The sequence below is a fragment of the Scyliorhinus canicula genome, unplaced genomic scaffold, assembly GCF_902713615.1.
Source record: "Scyliorhinus canicula unplaced genomic scaffold, sScyCan1.1, whole genome shotgun sequence".
Classification (NCBI taxonomy): Eukaryota; Metazoa; Chordata; class Chondrichthyes; order Carcharhiniformes; family Scyliorhinidae; genus Scyliorhinus; species Scyliorhinus canicula.
In genome coordinates, this window is record NW_024055728.1 from 2,256,450 (window position 1) to 2,263,468 (window position 7,019).

The window sequence follows — 7,019 nt, forward strand, 5'->3', positions numbered from 1 at the left end:
CAGTTCCCAAACTCACTGTCCGGTGTCTCTCACTCTGGATGTGTAAGGCAGGCTGGCTGTGACTGCTCACTGGGAGTATGGTTTAATCGTATCTAAAATAGGCCTAAGATGGCTCACACACCTGTTACGTTTAGATCAAAACAATTGCAGTCAGTGCTTCCTAATTTGGTTTTTGTTCATTTTGTGAATGTTGCGCATAACACGTTCTGTGAGGTGACCACCGCAGCTGCGGATTGCACAGGGACAAAGGGAACAGCTGACCATCAAACAAAGTAAAAACTCGCAGGAAGGAAGTGCAGTCGTTCCTAAGGTTATGCCCCCTCTCAGGGATGCATGGTGACACAGTGCTCTGGGAAACGGGATCAACACGGCCTTGGGTGATTGACTGTGTGTGGGGCTTGCAAGTTCTCTGTGTCTGCATGGGCTTTCTTCCGATCTCTTCGTTTCTTTCCACAGCCCAAAGATATGCAGTAATGGCGGATTGGTCAAAGAGACATTTCCGCTTTGTGTCGAAAGATGATCTGGTCAGGTGCATTGGACAAACTACTATTTTCCATCGCAAACAAAGACTTGTAGTTTAAATGCGTACGTGGATAGGGCTGGAGAGAGCGGCTCTCTTGGTGCTCGTATGGTGGTGGGGATTAGAAGGGCATAAATGCTTCATTCGATAATGGAGGCATTCTAAGGGCTCAGACAGATATTCATTTTTGTATCCAGTTGTGGAATTCGGGAGGGGGTTGGGGTGGCCTAACATTCAGTTTAAAGGCTACATGGGTGGCTGTCTCTCACAGCCGGGGAGGGTACCGAACTTCAGGTCAATAGCGATAGGGGATTCAGCAGTAAGCCGTACATACACAGAAGAAGCGGGGAACGTGCCTCACTTGCTACCGTTCGTTGATCCGACTTCAAAGAACAAAGAAGAAATAAAATTACAGCACAGGAACAGACCCTTCGGTCCTCCCAGCCTGCGCCGATCTAGATCCTTTATCTAAACCTGTCTCCTATTTTCCAAGGCCGACTTCCCTCTGTTCCCGCCCGTTCATATACCTGTCTAGATGCATCTTAAATGATGCTATCGTGTCCGCCTCTACCCCCTCCGCTGGTAAAACGTTCCAGGCACCCACGACCATCTGGGTAAAAAACCTTCCACGCACATATCCCTTAAACTTTCCCCCTCTGCCCTTGAACTCGTGACCCCTTGTAACTGACAACCCCACTCTTGGGAAAAGCTTCTTGCTATCCACCCGGTCCATACCTCTCATAATTTTGTAGACCTCAATCAGGTCCCCCCTCAACCTCCGTCTTTCGAACGATAACAATCCTAATCTACTCAACCTTTCTTCATAGCTAGCACACTCCTTACCAGGCAACATCCTGGTGAACCTCCTCTCCACCGTCTCCAAAGCATGCAAATCCTTCTGGTAATGTGGCGACGAGAACTGCACTCAATATTCTAAATGTGGCCGAACCAAAGTCCTATACAACTGTAACATGGCCTGCCAACTCTTGTACTCAATACCCCGTCCGATGAAGGCAAGCATGCTGTGTGTCTTCTTGTCCACTTTATCCACCTGCGTTGCTACCTTCAGGGTACAATGAACCTCAAATCCCAGATCTCACTGTACATCAATTATCCCCGAGACACTTCCATTGACCATATAGTCCGCTCTTGAATTTGATCTTCCAAAATGCATCACCTCGCATTTGCCTGGATTGAACTCCATACGCCATTTCTCTGTCCAGCAATCTGTCTATATGTTGTTGTATTTTCTGACAGTCCTCCTCGCTATCTGCAACTCCACCAATCTTAGTATCATCTGCAAACCTGGTAATCAGACCACCGATACCTTGCTCCAGGTCAATTATGTAGATCACAAACAACAGTGGTCATAGCACGGATCCCTGTGGAACACCACTTGTCACCCTTCTCCATCTTGAGACACTCCCATCCATCACTACTCTCTGTCTCCTGTTGCCCAGCCAGTTATTTATCCATCTAGCTAGTACACCATGTACCCCTACGACTTCACTTTTTTCATCAACCTGCCATGGGAAACCTTATCAAACGCCTTACCAAAGTCCATGTATATGACATCTACAGCCCTTCCCTCATCAATTAACTTTGTCACTTGCTCAAAGAATTCTATGAGCTATGTAAGACATGACCTTCCCTGCATAAAACCATGCTGCCTATCACTAATACGTCTATTTTCTTCCAGATGTGAATAGATCCTACCCTCAGTATCTTCTCCAACAGTTTGCCTCCTACTGACGTCAAGCTCACAGGTCTATATTTCCCTGGATTATCCCTGCTACCCTTCTTAAACAAAGGGACAACATTAGCATTTCTCCAGTCCTCCGGGACATCACCCGTGCTCAAGGATGCTGCAAAGATATCTGTTAAAGCCCCAGCTATTTCGACCCTCGCTTCCCTCAGCAACCTGGGATAGATCCCATCCGGTCTTGGAGACTTGTCCACCTTAATGTATTTTACAATACCCAAAATTTCCTCCTTCCTTATGACAACTTGACCTAGAGTATTTAAACATCCATCCCTAGCATCAACATCCATCTTGCCCCTCTCCTTTGTGAATACCGATGCAAAGTACTCGTTAAGAATCTCACCCATTTCCTCTGAGTCCATGCATAAATTCACTCTTTTGTCTTTGACTGGGCCAATCCTTTCTCTAGATATCCTCTTGCTCCTTATATACGAATAAAAGGCTTTGGGATTTTCCTTAATCCTGTTTGCCAAAGATATTTCATGACCCCGTTTTGCCCTCTGTATTGCACCTTTGTGATTCGTCCTACCTTCCCGATATTATTCTAAATCTTCATCCGTTTTGAGTTGCCTCGATCCAATGTATGCTTCCTTTTTCGTCTTAGCTTGTCTCACAATTTCACCCGTCATCCATGGTTCATTTATCTTGCCATGTATATCTTTAATTTTCATAGGGACATGTCTGTCCTGCACTCTAATCAATCTTTCCTTAAAAGACACCCACATTTCAAATGTGGATTTTCCCTTAAACAGCTGCTCCCAATCCACATTCCCTAGCTCCTGCCGAATTGTGTAATACTCTGCCTTTCCCCAATTTAGCACTCTTCCTTTCGGACCACACTTGTCCTTGTCCATGAGTATTCTAAAACGTATGGAATTGTGATCTCTATTCCCAAAGTAATCACCGACTGAAACATCAACCACGTGGCCGGGATCATTCCCCAATACAAGGTCCAGTATGGCCCCTTCCCGAGTTGGAGTATTTACATACTGTTCAAAAAATACTCTCCTGGATGCTCCTTACAAATTCTGCACCATCTACGCCTCCAAGACGACACGAATCCCATTCAATGTTTAGGAAGTTAAAATCTCCCATCACAACCACCCTATTGCTCCTACATTTCTCTACAGTCTGTCAGCATATGTGTACCTCAACTTCATGCTCGCATTTGGGAGGCCCGTAGTAAAGTCCCAAAAATGTTAATGCACCCTTCCTATTTCTCAGCCCCACCCATATTACTTCAGTGCACGAATCCTCCATCGTGCCCTCCTTAATCACAGCTGTGATATCATCTCTAACGAGTAATGCAACTCCTGTCCCCTTCTACCTCCCTCTCTATCCCTCCTGATATTGTTGCCAGTCCGACCCTTACCTCAACCAAGTCTCAGTAATACCAATAACATCATATTCCCATGTACAGATCCAAGCCTTAAATTCATCTGCCTTACCTGCTACACTTTTCGCATTAAAACAAATGCACCTCAGACCACCTGTCCCTTTGCGTTCATAATCCCTTCCCTGTCTACTTCCCCTGAGTCACAAAGTTTATTATCTAGTACCTTACTGGCTTTAGTTGCTGCCTGTTTACTGACCTCTAATTTCCTAATCTGGTTCCCACCGCCTTCCACATTAGTTTAAAACCTCCCCAACAGTGTTAGCAAAAGCACCCCCTAGGACTTTGGTTCCAGTCCTGCCCAGGTGGAGATCATCTGGCTTGTAATGGTCCTACCGCCCCCAGAACCGGTTGCAATGTCCCAAAAATCTGAACCCCTTCCCTCCTGCACCATCTCTCAAGCCACATATTCATTCTGACTATTCTTGAACGTCTACTCTGACTGGTAGCAATCCTGAGATTACTACCTTTGAGGTCCTACTTTTGAACTTATCTCCTAACTCCCTAAATTCTGATTGTAGGACCTCATCCCTTTTCTTACCTATATCGTTGGTGCCGATATGCACCACGACAATTGGCTGTTCACGCTGCTCCTTCAGTATGTCCTGCAGCCGATCGGAGACATCCCTGACCCCAGCACCCGGGAGGCAACATACAAATCGGGAGTCTCTTTTTAGACCACAGAAACGCCTGTGTACTCCCATGACAATTGAATCCCCTATGACTATAGCCCTGCCAGACTTTTTCCCGCCCTTCTGTGCAGCAGAGCCAGTCACGGTGCCATGAACCTGGCCACTACTGCCCTCTCCTGGTGAATCATCTCCCCCAACAGTATCCCAAACGGTATACCTGTTTTGGAGGGAAATGACCGCAGGGGCCACCGGCACTGCCTTCCTGTTCTTTCTCTGCCTTTTGGTCACCCATTCCCTTTCTCCATGACCAATTCTATTCTGCCGTGTGACCAACTCAATAAACGTGCTATCCACGACCTCCTCAGCATCGCGGATGCTCCAAAGTGAGTCCATCTGCAGCTCCAGTGCCTCCATGAGGTCTAACAGGAGCTGCAGCTGGACACATTTCTCGCACATAAAGAAATCAGGGGTATCGGCCACGTCCCTGAACTCCCACATTGCGCACGAGGAGCATAACACGGGTCTGGGATCTCCTGCCATTTTCACCCTTTACCTTAACTGATTTAAAATATAGTATCAAATAATTAATAAGTGAAAGGAATAAATATTTTACTTACCAATCACAATACTCATCAACACACGAAGAGTTAAATTTCTCGCAACAACTGCTAATTGGAGCACTTTCCTTGCCAGCCAATCAGGTCACTGCTTTGCTGTGATGTCACCCTTCAAGGTAAGTTTTTAAAGAGATAAACTTAACTTCCCGACAACCACGGTTGTTTTTTTTGGTTAGAGGAGGGGGGTAGGGAGGGAAACACTGAGGAAGTGTTTCGGTTTAATTGTCACTTGACAACAGCCACTCCACAAACCACGTTCAAATTAGGCTGACTGCACTGCACGTATGCAAATATACTCGCGTCTTGTGGTTCAGATAAAGAAAACAACTTGTCAAACAGATCAAAATTATGATCTCCGCCTCACTGACAACGAATAGCAAATAAGTCAAAATGCTTAACTCGATGTGAAATTCAACTAGGTTGGAAAATAAGTATCATGCAAAAAGTAGTGAATTATTGTGTCCAACTCTGGAAATTAATGGAAAGTTGCTGAAAATTCTGAACTCGATGAGAAAATTACTTTTGTTGCAAAACACTCATCTGACTATCGGTAGTAAATTATGATATCCGCCTCACAAAAGACAAATGGCAAATCACGGAACATGCTTCAATCGATGAGAACATAAGTTCTGTTCCAAAGTCAGCATCTGGTACGGCGGAAAATTATGATGTTTCCTCTCCGACAATAAATGGCACATACGTCAAAATGTTTAGCTCGCTGAGAAAATCACTTTGGTTCCAAGACTCACTTTTGATAAAAAGTCGAAAATCTTGATATCAGCCTCACTGAAAACAAATGACAAATAACTCAAAATGCTTCAATCTATGAGATTGATCACTGTCATTGCAAAATAAGCATCGGACACGAAGGGAAATGTATCATGGCCAATCCAACTAATCTGCACATCTTTGGACTGTGGGAGGAAACTGGAGCACCCGGAGGAAACCCACGCCCAACACGGGGAGTTAACTATAGATATTTGCTCAATGCGACTTTGTTTAAAGTCGGACACGGTTAAAATGGACTATATTTAATGTAGGATACTGCTGACATAGTTTATATCCACAGTTGAAAAGCTGTTTGTTTACTGCAGCGCTCTATTGAAATATTCGCTGTTTACTGTAAGTTACTGTTTTTTTTCTGGAATGCATTTTCAATGTGGCTCTGGTTAAATACAATCGTTTTTATGTTGGTCACTTTTTCAATCGAGTCCGTTAACTGCAAAGGGATGTTGAAATATACTCTGTCTTCTATATTGCACGGAAGAGACGGGTTAATCTGGGTGCTGTTGAAGAAGACAGAAGAACACTGTGTAAAAAGGCTGTTTTCTGTGGTAAAAAGCTTAAATAGGAACTGTAGAGAGCAGAGCACTATTTAATTGTACTTTCTGTTTCCTCTGGAACACTGTTTACATATATTCTATTTACTGCAGAGCGCTGTTAAGAAGTCTGATGACTCTATCGATCTGTTTAAAAACACTTTCCTGTAAAGTAATACTGTCGGTTACCGTTTGAGTAGGTTAAGATAACTGTGTGTCACTGATTACATAGATGCTGTTCACAGCCGTGCTCGGGTTACAGAAACACTGTTTACTATATGGTACTGTTCACATAGATTCTGTTTAGAGCATAGCACGGTTTATATAAACATTGATTACTGTCGTGCTATGTTTACATGGACTGTTTACAGGAGTGCTCGGTTTACATAAACGCTGTTTACTGCAGGGCACTGTTTACATAGACTCTGTTCAGAGCAGTGTACGATTATATAAACACTGTTTACTGCAGAGTAATGTTTACGTAGACTCCATTTACAGCGGTGCACTGTGTACATTAACACTGCTTACAGTAGGGCACTGTTTACATCGACAGTTAACAGCTGTGTACTGTTTACATAAACACTGTTTTCTGTAGGGCACTACTTACATCGACAGTTTACAACTGTGTACTGTTTACATAAGCACTGTTTTCTGTAGGGCACTGTTTACATCTACTCCGTTTACAGCAGGGTTGTGTTTGCATAAACACTGTTTACTGTATGGCACTGTTAACGTAGAGTCTGTTTAGAGCAGTGTCCGATTTATGAAAACACCGT